The sequence below is a fragment of the Schistocerca cancellata genome, chromosome 2, assembly GCF_023864275.1.
Source record: "Schistocerca cancellata isolate TAMUIC-IGC-003103 chromosome 2, iqSchCanc2.1, whole genome shotgun sequence".
Taxonomy (NCBI): domain Eukaryota; kingdom Metazoa; phylum Arthropoda; class Insecta; order Orthoptera; family Acrididae; genus Schistocerca; species Schistocerca cancellata.
The window spans coordinates 369,369,540-369,383,824 of NC_064627.1; the positions used below are offsets into that span (position 1 = coordinate 369,369,540).

The 14,285-nt window shown below is 42.0% G+C and overlaps 1 protein-coding gene across 1 annotated transcript in view; it reads left to right on the forward strand.

Annotated features, from left to right (window-relative positions):
• Positions 1 to 14,285, forward strand: part of LOC126161764 (ubiquitin-conjugating enzyme E2Q-like protein CG4502) — a 665,340-nt gene that overhangs the window by 217,388 nt on the left and 433,667 nt on the right. The window lies entirely within an intron of this gene.

Below are 14,285 nucleotides of genomic sequence, written 5' to 3' on the forward strand. Positions count from 1 at the left end.
TTATTCTTTCAGTGACCTGAATAATGTGTCATTACAGGTTCAGTCAACAAAGCATCTGGCGTGTGTTCTTGTATTAGAGTGTAATTCTGATTTTCTTGCGCAATTATACTATTTCTAATTTTCTTTTATCACGTCAGTATAACTGGTATTTAAAAATTCTTGTCTTGTTGAAGAAGAACCGTGCCAGATGTGCGTTGAGTCATACTACCACATACAGAACAGCTACACTTGTGCTTTGTTGGTTTCGTAGGTTTTACAGTTGCTGGGGACTTAATTAATTAACTGTGTTAACGAAAATTTTCTTACATTCTTTGTTGTCATTCTAAGCAGTCAGATTGCGTACTAAAACTAGTCAGGGCCAGCCGTTTACGAGACTTGCGTAATCGGACAGACAGCCACAAAAAAAATATTTGCATTCCTTATATATAAAAGAAAGCCCCCATGCACCATGTCCCTGAAATGCGTACGCTGTGTGTTTGGTGTTTGTTTTGATAATACGGTATTCCTAGAACACTTACTCTGGATTAACATTTTTGTGTCAGTTTTAGCTGCAAGTACGTACATCGAATTTCGTTTATTTTTTTAAGAAACTATAGTGATATAGTTTCATTATTTATGTTGTTGTACAGGAGACCTGATGATGCTATGCTGATCGAACCTGGTAAAATGTTTGTTGAGTGTACCACTTACATTAGTGAAAATGACGTTCTAAAAATCCTTACAAATTATGAGCCACCATCTTCATCAAATATGCTAATTTAAAAAATCATACACTTGGCTCTTGCTGGCGGTATAAACGACAGGGAGTTTCTCATTGCCACGCGCATTCTAAGAGTTCCCGGTGATTCACACAGCCCCGTATCCAACGCGTATATTCACTTTGTGTCTTAAGTTGAATGTTGACTTACTCTATGTTTGTATCATTCACCCGAGCGGTTCGGTATTTGAGTACAGAACTTCTTATATTATCGAGCGATGTGTCGCAGTAGTAAGAACGGTTCAGTATTTCAGAATCATTACTGGGCAATGTGTCGCGGTGGTAAGAAATTGGATTCGAATTCGGGAGAAGGATGATTCAAATTCTCTTTCGTCCACCAAGATTTGGTTTTTAGATGAGTTCACTAAATTGCTTAAGGCAAAGGCCAGGATGGTTTCTTTGAAAGGGAACAGCCGAATCCATTCCCCATCCTACAACGACCCGAACTTGTACTTCGTCTGTAATGAGATCGTATCGATGTAAGTTAATCGCTAATCTTCCTACATGGGGAAGCGTAATTTGCGCACGAAAGAGGTGATTAATAATATCCTCAAACAACAGATTCTTGGGTATTGTTCGTTAGTCGAGGCGATTTAAAAAGCTGGATTAATGGAAGAGAACTGCACGATTCGTCACGAGTTTATTTAGGCACAAATATTTTGCAAAAAGTGACATATTGCATTTTTCGTAGAAAAGTCTCAAGAGCAACTCGTCTAATTCATCAGAAAATTCTCATGGTAATACAACAATGTCGGACAAGTAAGTCTTATAACCAACGTAGTCAAATTTGAAGATGGCTGTGTAGAACCGGAACGGTTCACAAATAACATAGACGGACAATAAAATCCACTAGGGAAGAAATGTTAAATGAAATGCAGAGGAAGACGTTACGAATCTATAACGTCTTCATTCATATCTCAAAGATGAATATCAGTTTATCGTATTCCCATTGAAACCAAACTCCCAGGATTTATACCCAATCGGGAATCTGTGGGACCACCTCGATCGGGCTGCTCGTGCCATGGATCCTCAACCGAGGGACCCAGAGCAACTGGGCGCGGCACAGGAGTCGGCTTTGCTCCACATCCCTGTCTCTACCTTCCAGAACCTCACTGACTCTCTTGTTCCACGTTCAAAGCAGTCCCCGTTGCAGAACACAATTATTCCTGTTTGACAGATGATCACATAAATGTGACCGGACAGTGTAATTTTCGACAAGAAAAGCTTAAGAACGAGTGTAATAATACTGTGCAAACAGCCTTTATGTTGGTATCGTTTTATTAGGCAATCAGTTCCGACGTTCCCATCGTGTCATGTTCAGACCTGTTGCATGAATGACACCAAGTAGCACTCGTCCATGTATGACACGCCGCCAATACGTGTATCTGGTTCCGTAGATATCCGAATTTCATGAGCTTGTGAAGAGCACACATGTTCAAGAAGTTCGGATATCTACGGATCCAGATACAAGTATTGGTGCCTTGCTGCGCGGTATTAGCCGAGCCGTCTGAGGCGCTGCAGTCATGGACTATGCGGCTGGTCCTGGCGGAGGGTCGAGTCCTCCCTCGGGCATGGGTGTGTGTGTTTGTCCTTAGGATAATTTAGGTTAAGTAGTGTGTAAGCTTAGGGATTGATGACCTTACCAGTTACGTCCCATAAGATTTCACACACATTTGAACATTTTTTTGGTGCCTTGTTTTGTGCATCCACTACTGGTATTTGGTGTCGTTCATGTAACAAGCCAGAAAATGACGTGACTGGAACGTCGAACTAGTTGCCTAATAAAACAATATCAATATAAAGACTGTAGGTTTAGTACTATTACATTTCATCGACCAGCCGCCGTCCAAAGCTCCTGGAATCAGGATGGAGGTACGTTTACATGAGAATGTCTGTAAGCGACAAAGATATTTCAGAAGCTTGGAATGCCTCCTTTCATGCACAGCAGGCGACTGGTTCATAAGCAGTATACATTGCGTGAAAACGCCACAAAGTGCCTACGCCCTTCCACCTATCAGAGGCATAAAATATTTTAAAAGAAGTCTAGCTTCGTTGGATGCATCAGCGAACATTTTGTGCGTAACGTAAGTTCTACATCTACATACATACTCCGCAATCCACCATACGGTGCGTGGCGGAGGGTACCTCGTACCACAACTAGCATCTTCTCTCCCTGTTCCACTCCCAAACAGAACGAGGCAAAAATGACTGCCTATATGCCTCTGTACGAGCCCTAATCTCTCTTATCTTTGTGGTCTTCCCGCGAAATATAAGTTGGCAGCAGTAAAACTGTACTGCAGTCAGCCTCAAATGCTGGTTCTCTAAATTTCCTCAGTAGCAATTCATGAAAAGAACGCCCCCTTTCCTCCAGAGACTCCCACCCGAGTTCCTGAAGCATTTCCGTAACACTCGCGTGATGATCAAACCTACCAGTAACAAATCTAGCAGCCCGCCTCTGAATTGATTCTATGTCCTCCCTCAATCCGACCTGATCGGGATCCCAAACGCTCGAGCAGTACTCAAGAATAGGTCATATTAGTGTTTTATAAGCGGTCTCCTTTACAGATGAACCACATCTTAACAAAATTCTACCAATGAACCGAAGACGACTATCCGCCTTCCCCACAACTGGCATTACACGCTTGTCCCACTTCATACCGCTCTGCAATGTTACGCCCTAATATTTAATCGACGTGACTGTGTCAAGCGCTACACTACTAATGGAGTATTCAAACATTCCGGGATTCTTTTTCCTATTCATCCGCATTAATTTACATTTATCTATATTTAGAGTTAGCTGACATTATTTACACCAATCACAAATCCTGTCCAAGTCATCTTGTAACATCCTACAGTCACTCAACGACGACATCTTCCCGTACACCACAGCATCATCTTCAAACAGCCGCACATTGCTATCCACCTTATCCATAAGATCATTTATGTAGATAGAAAACAACAGTGGACCTACCACACTTCCCTGGGGCACTCCAGATGATACCCTCACCTCCGATGAACACTCACCATGGAGGACAACGTACTGGGTTCTATTACTTAAGAAGTCTTCGAGCCATTCACGTATTTGGGAACCAATCCTATATGCTCGTACCTTAGTTAGGAGTCTGCAGTGGGGCACCGAGTCAAACGCTTTCCGGAAGTCAAGGAAAATGGCATCCGTCTGACACCCTTCATCCATAGTTCGCAAGATATCATGTGAAAAAAGGGCGAGTTGCGTTTCGCAGGAGCGATGCTTTCTAAAGCCGTGCTGATGCATGGACAGCAACTTACCAGTCTCAAGGAAATTCATTATATTCGAACTGATCATATGTTCGAGAATCCTGCAACAAACCGATGTTAAGGATATTGGTCTGTAATTTTGAGGATCCGTCCTTCTACCCTTCTTACATACACCCCACTCTATACGAGGTGGGTTGAAGTCGCCTCCGACTAATATAGCATGATCCGGGTACTTCTGCGATACAGAGTGTAGACTCCCTTTGAATGATTCTAGAACTGTCACGGTGGAAGCTGGTGGCCTGTAATAACACCCAGCAATTAACTATGTTTCTCCTAGCCGTGTTAAACGTGTCCAGATAACTTCACAATCGTGATCTATCACCCCTAGACATTTGACGTGTGAAACACATCTCAAATTGATAATCGCCTTATTAAAGTACCACAGAAAAACGAGGGCGTCTGAAACCCACATTTAAGAACCAGCGTGAAAATCCGAACACAAAACGCGAGCCTAGGCACTAAAAGTGTGCATCGTTGGAGGACACAGGCGCGCCGTACACCGTGCGCTGCAGACTGCGACGGGGCGGGCGGCGCAGGCGTGTTTGCCATGCAGATGAAGTCGTTGCTGAGGCGCCGTGTTAGCGGCCGGCCCCAGTAATTGCGGCCATCCACTCAGGCCGTCCGCCGCTGCCGAGTTGGCGCCAACTTGCCGTGGGCGCCGGCAGCGCTACCTGTATCCGGGCCCGCGCCAACTCCCGCCCAAGTCCTGTGGGACGTTAAGGTAAACAGCCTCCGCCTGCTTATCTCGCTCTGCAACAAACTCCATCTTGACCTTTCACAGAGTAGCGCACGTTTATCGCCAACAGAAATTCGTCCAGAGATTATGGAGGTTTATGAGGGCCCTGCTTCTTCGTTTTCAACAGCTAAAAATGGCTCTTAAAGTAGAGGTGAATATGATGGAACCATTTTAACCACCATATGCCGTTAGTTTTATTCCTTTAATGCACCATGCACATACACCGAGGTGACGAGTGATGGGATAGCGAGATGGTGGTAATTTCGAGTCCGCTAGGTAAAAAAGTGTAGTGCATTTTCGGAGCTGTCGCATGTACTCACGTGACACATGTGAAAAGATGTCCTACGCCATTATGACAGCATGACGGGAATGAACAGACTTTCAACGCAGAATGGTAATTGGATCTAGATGCATGGGACATTCCATTTCGGAAATCGTTAGGGAATTCGCTATTCCGAGATCCACAGTGTCAAGAGTGTGCTGAAAATATCAGTTTTCAGACATTACAACGCAGTCACCGATGGCCTTTACTTAACGACTGAAAGCAACGGTGTCAGCGCTAATAGTCAAGCAACACTGGTTGAAAATAATAGCAGAAATCAATGTCGGACGCACGTGGAAAATACGCGTTCTGACAGTGTGGCGGAATTTTGTGTTAATGGGCTATGGCAGCAGATGACCGACGCGAGTGCTTTTGCTAATAGGACGACATCGCCTGCAGCGCATTTCCTGCGCTCGTGCCCGTTGGTCGGACCCTAGACGACTGGAAAACCCTTGCCTGGTCAGATGAGTGCCGGCTTCAGCTGGTAAGAGCTGATGATACGGTTAGAGTGTGGAGCAGAACCCACGGAGCCATGGACCCAAATTGGCAACAAGGCACTGTGCAAGCTGGTGGTGTCTCCGTAATGGTGTGAGCTGTGTTTACACGGAATTGATTGGGTCCTCTGATTATGTTCCGCTACGTGCAGACCATTTGCAGCCGTTCATGGACGTCATATGCCCAAACATCGATGGAATTTTTTGGGGATGACAATGTCACTGGGCCACAATTGTTCGCGATTTGTCTGAAGAACGTTCTAGACAATTCGAGTGGAATGATTTGGTAACCCAAAAAATGGCTCTGAGCACTATGGGACTCAACTGCTGTGGTCATAAGTCCCCTAGAACTTAGAACTACTTAAACCTAACTAACCTAAGGACAGCACACAACACCCAGCCATCACGAGGCAGAGAAAATCCCTGACCCCGCCGGGAATCGAACCCGGGAACCCGGGCGTGGGAAGCGAGAACGCTACCGCACGACCACGAGATGCGGGCTTGGTAACCCAGATCGCCCGACATGAATCTCGTCGAAAATTTTTAGGACGTAATCGAGACGGCAGTTTGTGCACTAAATCGTGCACCGGCAACGCTTTCACAGTTCTGAACGACTATAGAGGGCAGCATGGCTCAACATTTCTTCCAATGATTTGTTGAGTCCAAGCAGAGTTGTTGCAATAAGCCGGCGAAAAGGAGGTCCAACACGGTATTAGGAGGTATCCCATGGCTTTAGACACCTCAGTGTAAATTGCATCATTGGCCAGTTTGCGCCTTAGCCCATTTTTAACATAAGACGAAACAGCATTTTCAAAATGTGACACAAACATCACCAACATGTTAAAAATGGTATGATGAGTGGCAGGTAGCTCTGAATGTAGAGAAATGTAAGTTAATGCGGATGATTAGGAAAAACAGTGCTGTAACATACAGCATTATTAGGGTGCTGCTTGACACAGCCACGTCGTTTAAATACCTGAGCGTAACGCTGCAAAGCGGTATGAAATGAAACGAGCATTTAAAGATTGTGATGGGAAGGAGCATGGTCGAGTTCGGTTTACTGGGAGAATTTTAACAAAGTGTGGTTCATGTGTAAATGAGACCGCTTATAGGACGCTCGTGTGACGTATTCGTGAGTACTGCTCAAGTGTTTGGGATCGACGCCAGGTCGGATTAAAGGAAGAAAAGAAATTCGGAGGCGGGCTGCTACATTTGCTACCGGTACGTTCGCACGACTTGGAAGCATTATGAAGATACCTCCAGAACTCAGATGGGAGTCCTTGCATGGCAAGTGACGTTGTTTTCTAGGAACACTATTGAGAAAATTTTGGGAACCGGCATTTGAAGCTGACTGCAGAACGATTCTACTGCCCCAACATACATTTTGCGCAAGGACAACCAAGATAAGATACGAGAAATTAGGGCTCTTATGGAGACATAAAGACAGTAGTTTTCCTGTGGCTCCATTTGCGACTGGAACAGCAAAGGGAATGACTAATAGCGGTACAAGTTACCCTTCACCATGCACCGCACGGTGGCTTGCGGATTATGTATGCAGATGCAGATTAGCACAGTGCGTTAAACTAATAAAACTGTCACGCTACAGAGGTTAAAATGATTCCACCATCCAGAAGATATTTGAAAAATGACATTATTTCACCAGGAATAAACAATAAGAGTTAAAGTACACTTTACGTGAGTAGTTAACCACGAGATATTTTTGTGTTACGGAAGTCTCCATTTTTTTCAAATCTGACTTGTGACAAACGTTATCACTCTCTCAGTATTGTTCGTAGCGATTCCAAAAGAATCCGGCTGATTTCTGCTGCTGAATTTTTAGTGCGGACGAGACATGTGTTCCCAATTTCGTCAGAAGCGTCGTAGGTTTCAGTGCAGTGGGCCTTGATCAGAAAAGGCAAAGAATATTTCATCTCTTAATGTTATTGATTTCCATTCAAACGGTAAAACAATAACTGGCGTATTTTACGCATCTTGTCTAAGTCAACTGGATAAAAAATGCATAAGGTGAAGAGAGGCTAGCAGAAGTCACCACAAGATTTATAGCAAAAATTATTGGTACATCCTACCTAATTATCATATTTAGTATCCTGTGTCATTCAACTAATCCATTATCTAAAGAAGCTTGGGCGGCAAATTGTATGTATTTAGCGAATAGAGATCGACTGATTTCGCGCAGTGCGAACAAGATGACCGCGCCCACTGATCATCACCGGTTTCGTCCAGAAATGAAAATCACAGAAGTGGGAGTTCCAGATGGCCAAACCCTTACCAAAAAAATAGCGTTTTTAGTGCTAGTAGCGCGAGGCATGTTCGCGTAGTTTCCCGGAAGCGGTTTGCGCAGCGGAATGAGTACAGAGTGGTAACCGAGGGTCGTAGTGTCGAGTCTCAGTGCGGAAACTTTTTACTTCATATATGTTACTTACACTGCAAATAAAGCGAAATAGTGCTCAATTTATTGTGTTTCATATTTTCATTAATGGCATCAAAAGGAAAAGAGAAGCAAAGGAAAATTTGTGATTACAAATAAATTTGCATTAAGCGATTTCAAGGTGTATGCGAGAACTTCGGACATAAAATTAGATACTTTTATTACATTACTGAGAGTGATTTACACGTGCTTCATTGATATTCATCGGTGAAACGGGGAAGCACCAATTCTATCAGCATCTTGCAGACATTATGAAGGCCCAATTTTTTACAATTACACTGTTGTTTACATAGTTGGTTTACCCTGATAAAAGGATCTATCGCATAGCACAATTTGCCAGAAAACCACATGCAACGCATCATTTAGCCAAATAGTTGTGAGGGTTGCTGGTGGTGTGCAACGGAATGTATTTTGATGCAGTCTTCTCGGGTTGTGATTTCTTTTTCTCTCGCGATGAGATAAGAGCGGTTTTGAAGGTTTTTGATCCCTGATGATAAAAGTATACATGGCTCGTTTACAATAGCAGAGTGCATTCGTGGGGCAGCCACTTTAACACTGCACGATGGAAATAATTCTTCATCTTGAAAAATCTTATTTAATAATTGTGAATTTGTCCTTCTGAATAAATGTTCTCCTGCGCTTATGACTTCATCACATTAGGCTAAATATTCCTGTTAAAGGCTTTTATGAGAACATCAATAAATGCAATGTGTGGAGCATTATTTCGGTTTATCTGCAGTGTAAGTAAAGTAAAAACAGAAACTAAAAGTAGTTCACACATAGGGACTTCACCTTGTGATTCTGAGATTGCTGTTCTGTACTCTTCCTGCTGGACCAACAACTGGACCTGCCTAGAAATTACGCTAACACAAATGGCTCATGCCTCACCACGCCCATGCCAAAAATGTTTTTTTTTTTTTTCCTAAACTCTTCGTCATCTGGAGCTCCCACTTCTATCACTTTCATTTATGCCTACACCCTACATATACCACAAATTTGGACGAAATCGGGGATGAGGAGTAGGCGCACTCCCCTAGTAAGACAATATCCCTGCCTGGCCATCCACCGAGCGATCAGCCGCAGCGGTTAGCTCAATGGAGTTGCATACGTAAGGACAACGGATCAAAGTACCATCCACTCAGATTTGAGTTTTCCATAATATCCTTAAACTGTTCCAAGTAAATGCTAGATGGTTCCTTTGAAAAGGACATGGCCGTTTTTCTTCCACATCTTTTCTTAATTCGAGCTTGTGCTCCGTCTCTAATGACCACGCTGTCGACGAAACGTCAGATTTTCGTCTTCCTTCGTAACCGTTCAGCTCATTATTTCTGCCCTTTCTGCAGTAACAGGGTAGTAAGTTCATTTTTTAGTCTGAAGTTATAGCTGAATTTTCGTGAACAGCTCTGAATAAAAAATGTGTATGCCTTTTCGTCTTCCTCCACTATCTAAGATTGCAAATACGTATGACTAGTCTGAGCTATACCGAAAGTAATGGTTAGAAAACTTACTGTGTGTTTCCAGTGGCAACCCGTAGTAAATATGCAGTGAACATCGAACATCGTTGAGAGTAATATTCGAAGACAGTTTCTTCAAGCTTTTTTGGTTGAAAATGATAATCTTTAGATTCTTGAGTTTGCAGGTGACTTAATGCCATCTTACACGAAATTCTGACAGCTAACATAAATATGCTCTGTGTGTCCCAAGTATAAGTTGTTTACTGTTTCGTCGACAAACAAGCTATGAAACAGAGAAGCAGCGAGCGAAAAAATCTGATTCTCTTTTTGGATAGAGTCCAGACAACGAGCAAACGAGTTATGCACCTGACGAATACAGATGTGGAAACTATCAAAATATCAGCTAAAATGACCTCAGCTCAATGCAGAATTGAAATTGTGGAGGTTATTTCTAAACGTATTCGATTCAGAATACCACCTCTGTACCTTCAGCGAATGAGAGAAACTGCGAAAACTTCGAACTGGACGGTTGTTTGAACTCCTGTCCTTCAGAATATGTTAAAGTGTCTTAACCACCGAACCACCACGTTACAAATGTGATGATGTGCTAGTGGTACTCATGTATATTGCGAACGTATTTTTGCAATCAGTTTTCTGTGAAACTGTCTCCCTTCACTTTTCATTATCCTGGCATTGGTTCTTTACTTGCTTTCAGCGAAATGCTGACGTACTCTTACGAAAGATGTTAATTGTCAATGTTGTGCTGGCTTTGTAACAAGTGTCCCTCATTACCTTAGACGAACTTTGCGTTATCAATTTGGCAACTTTCTGTGTTACTTCCACCACTCCTTCACTAAATGTTGAGCTCATAGCCCCTAACGATGCCGTGCCTCCGCCTTGAATATCTCCAAGAATGAGCTTCTCCGGTGCCATTACACTTAAGTTGCAGGCACCTGCTACCGAGGAATTTATCTGCCCTACGTGCAGGGAATGAGGTAGCCAGAGCGTGCCGCAGATTAAATTAATTCCGCGCCTTTCTGGCGGCGTCAGCACGAGGATTACGAGAATTTATTAGCCGGCTCTTCTCGCCAGAAGTTCCCTCAACTGCTTTAATTTCCTTGCTTAGGACGTTGCCAGTTTCCTTCGTTCCGCGCCTTAACTCCACGTTTTACGTTGCAAAGGGTAAATCTCAGGAGGACAAGCTCTGCCTAGGCAAACGTAATAAAAAGCCGTTCCAAAAGGTAACTTCGGTACTTCGACTGAAGCTTTAAAAAGTCCTTGTGATAATTGTTTTCTAATTCGGAAGTGTGTTTCCGTGCGCTTTCCGACATCAACCGCTGGCTTCTACAAATTCTAAACAGAAAACAAAAGCGTAAAGCACTACAACAGTGATCATGTGAAAACCAGATGCGTTGATGGTAGCATTCTGTTGTATAAAAGCTGTTTCCCAACAGCGATAACAGAGTAGTTTTATACTACGCTTGAAGATGTCTTGTAAGTACATTTGTACATTTTGCTCTTTCTCCTAGGTCAGATTAATTATTTAGCATGGAAAAGCTACATATTGCAAAGAATTATAAACTAAAACGGTTTTCCACTCCACTTTTGTCGCCTTACGTATTCTGTATGTAGATTATAGTCCGTCATTAGGCTTGATAAAATAGTCACCTTTGATGCAGAACAACATCAATTCAAAAAACGAGTGGAGCAGGAAGCAGTCGACTTCTCATACTAAACACATGCTGTACAACGAATACAGAAGATAAATCTTTTGGTTTGAAACTGCTAAGGGTCTTACATTGAATAAGAAGATATAAGAACAGTAGTTGGTGGCTGTTACAATTTCAGTAAGACATCTGTTGTACTTTCATGTATGCATAGTTTCATGGAGATATCCAACGGAATTAACTTTTATTACACGAAACTTTAAGTTATGACGAATATAGAGCCTTTCTTCTGAAGCAGATTGTGAGGAATAGATGGAGTGGTCACACTAGATCTATTATACACGCAAAGAGAGGAGAATTCATTTGAACTGTATCACAACACTATGTCTCTAACCAAAACACTGGCCTTTTGCTTGTGGTACTTTGCGGCAACGTGTTAAGGAGCGGTCCAGAGAGTCTACTCATTCTTATTTGTACTCTCCAGCTTTCCATAGCCCGTACCCCAAGGTTTGTTCCAGAGCTTCAATTGTGTTATAGTCCCGGGCGTGAAAGGCACTTGTAGTTTAGCGCACAAATTAAAAATGACACGTGTTATCATCTCATATATATTATTGTGTGTGTATGTTTGTTACCCCTTCAGGCTGAAACGGATGGACAGGTTTTGAAGAAATTAGGAATGGAATTATCTTATACCCTGAATTAACACACATACTATTAGAAAAAATGAGTAGTGCAAGATGTTTATTGACCTGAAGAATATAACGCGCAATGTGGAACAGTAATTACTTTCTAAAAAAAATCTATTTAATCTTTGACTTTTGAACTATATTGTATTTATGAAAATGCTTTTATTGTTTAATGTCTCCTGCATAATACGATTCAACGTAATAAATACAGCGTTTATGCAATCTTCAAAGCGTTTAATCCATTCTTTCATACAAGCCCATTGTATTTTAGCCGCTAAGCTTTAGGTGTATCTCATAGCTTCTGAGACGCTTGCTGACTCTCAACGTTGGTACCATTTAAATGTTGTTACACAGAGAGATGTCATGCTTTTACACGTAGTACGAGACACATTTCTAGTGAGGATGAATTTGATTATGATATGCGAGTGTATCCGCTGGTAACAGGCACAAACGTGAGGCCAGATGACATTGTTGCAAGTACAAATATTATAAAATTTGCGCTTCACCGAAACTATAAATTGTTTATTTTCTTTCTTCGTGGTGTTAGTATGTTTGTTACTCCTTCACGCTGAAGCGGCTGAACGGATTTGGATGAACTTTGGAACTGAAATAGCCTATGCGCTGAATTAACACACATAATACCTTTTATTCACAAAGGAAGTCACAGTTCCCGTAGGATGGTCAACGTGACTACTGTTCTCGTGAGATGGATAACGTAACTAGAATGTCGTCCGTGCAACTTAAATATGAGGTTAATATATTAAGTTTAGGGTAGAATTTAGTTTTTCTTTCCTTATGTAAACGAGTGAGTTGTGAGCGACGTATATTCTGTCAACTTCTCCCATGGTCTTAAAGTTTGTTTTTTTCTCGGATGCCGCGCGGTCTGCTGGCGCCTCAGAACCTCTAAGAAATAACTTTTCTGATGGTACATACGCTTGGATAGTGAGTTTCAGCATTAATATTTCTTTATCAATAATTGTCTATCCGCGGGTAAAACAGCGTGATGCAGCTAGTATAACATATACACTACTGCAAAAAAACAAAAGAAATCCACTGCTGATTTTGCTCTAGTAAAAGGTACGCATGCAAGACTACAGGATAGCTTGAATGTGGTCGAAAAAGAGAAATGAGCAGCTTCAGCAATATAATGGTATTCAGAAAATTTTTCCAACGTGCTGTACACACGTAAATCGTGAAAGAGAGATATTTCTCGGCAAGAATTTAAAAAAATATATGTTTAGAACTGTTACAATAAAAGGGATGGATGTTTTGTAAAGGCTCCAGATGCTCGGAACAGAATAGGGATGATATCAATAACGAAAGTTCTCCGTTTCACATTTACAGCTGATTGCTAACGCTGAGAAACGTAAAAGGTGGAACCAGTCCGGCAGTCAGATCATCGCCCAGCGATCCGTACTGATGTTTCCCGTAATCGAATAAGGCGAAGACCTGGATGATTCCTTTGAAATGCTTCCGTATCCTTATCCTATCAGAGCTGGTGTCATGTGTCTAGCGACGTCATCGTCGACGGGATGGTAAGTACCCTTCCTTTCTTCAGATGTGAGTATGTGGTTTTACTGAAATACCCCTTACGTGCGGTAACTCATGGTCATTTAGAAGAATACTTTGTATCATCTCACCTCTGAACATTGAAAATGTGTCTGAACACATTAAAACAAAGACTTCTTTTAGGTGACAGTCAACAGCTGAAATATATAAGCTTGGCACTGTGTTATTTTTTAATTTACTATTTATTCCGACAGGTTTCCGTCGAGGGAAAAATAAATGTAAAAAAAACCCTCACATCTCATATGAGAGTATGATAGAACAGAACAGTACCGTCTTTACTGCAGTTACAAATATTGTGCATAACGTAATATCGCTGTATCCCGCAAAATGCTATAGCCCATTCAGTGGGAAGAGACCAACTGACCCTATAAAAAGCTGAGGCCCATTCAGTGGACAATGACAAATTGCCAGTGAATGAGCGCGGCATTTGTTTAAGACGCTTCGATATTATGTCGCGCACGATATTTGTGATTGCAATTAAGATGGTAATTTGTGTTGTTGCGTTGTACCACGTATGACATGCCCGCTTTTTTTTTTTTTTTTTTTTTTTTTTTTTGCTTGGGTGATGGTTCAAGACCGAAACCTGGTGGAATAAATGGGAAATTAAAAAGTAGTACTGTGCTATGCATTTTATACGAGACATTTGAAAGATCAAGTTGAAGATACAGTCGGCATGGTCCTCTATCTTTTTGACAGATGTCATGAAGTTTTGCCATATTTATGATGAAGTTAAATACCAACCAGAATGTGAATTGAGAATCAGTGACATTACTTGGAGACGGGACACAAATATCATCACGCATTTCCTAAGCGATTTGTCTTGAAAAGCTAACGTACTTTACTGGGAAAGTTTT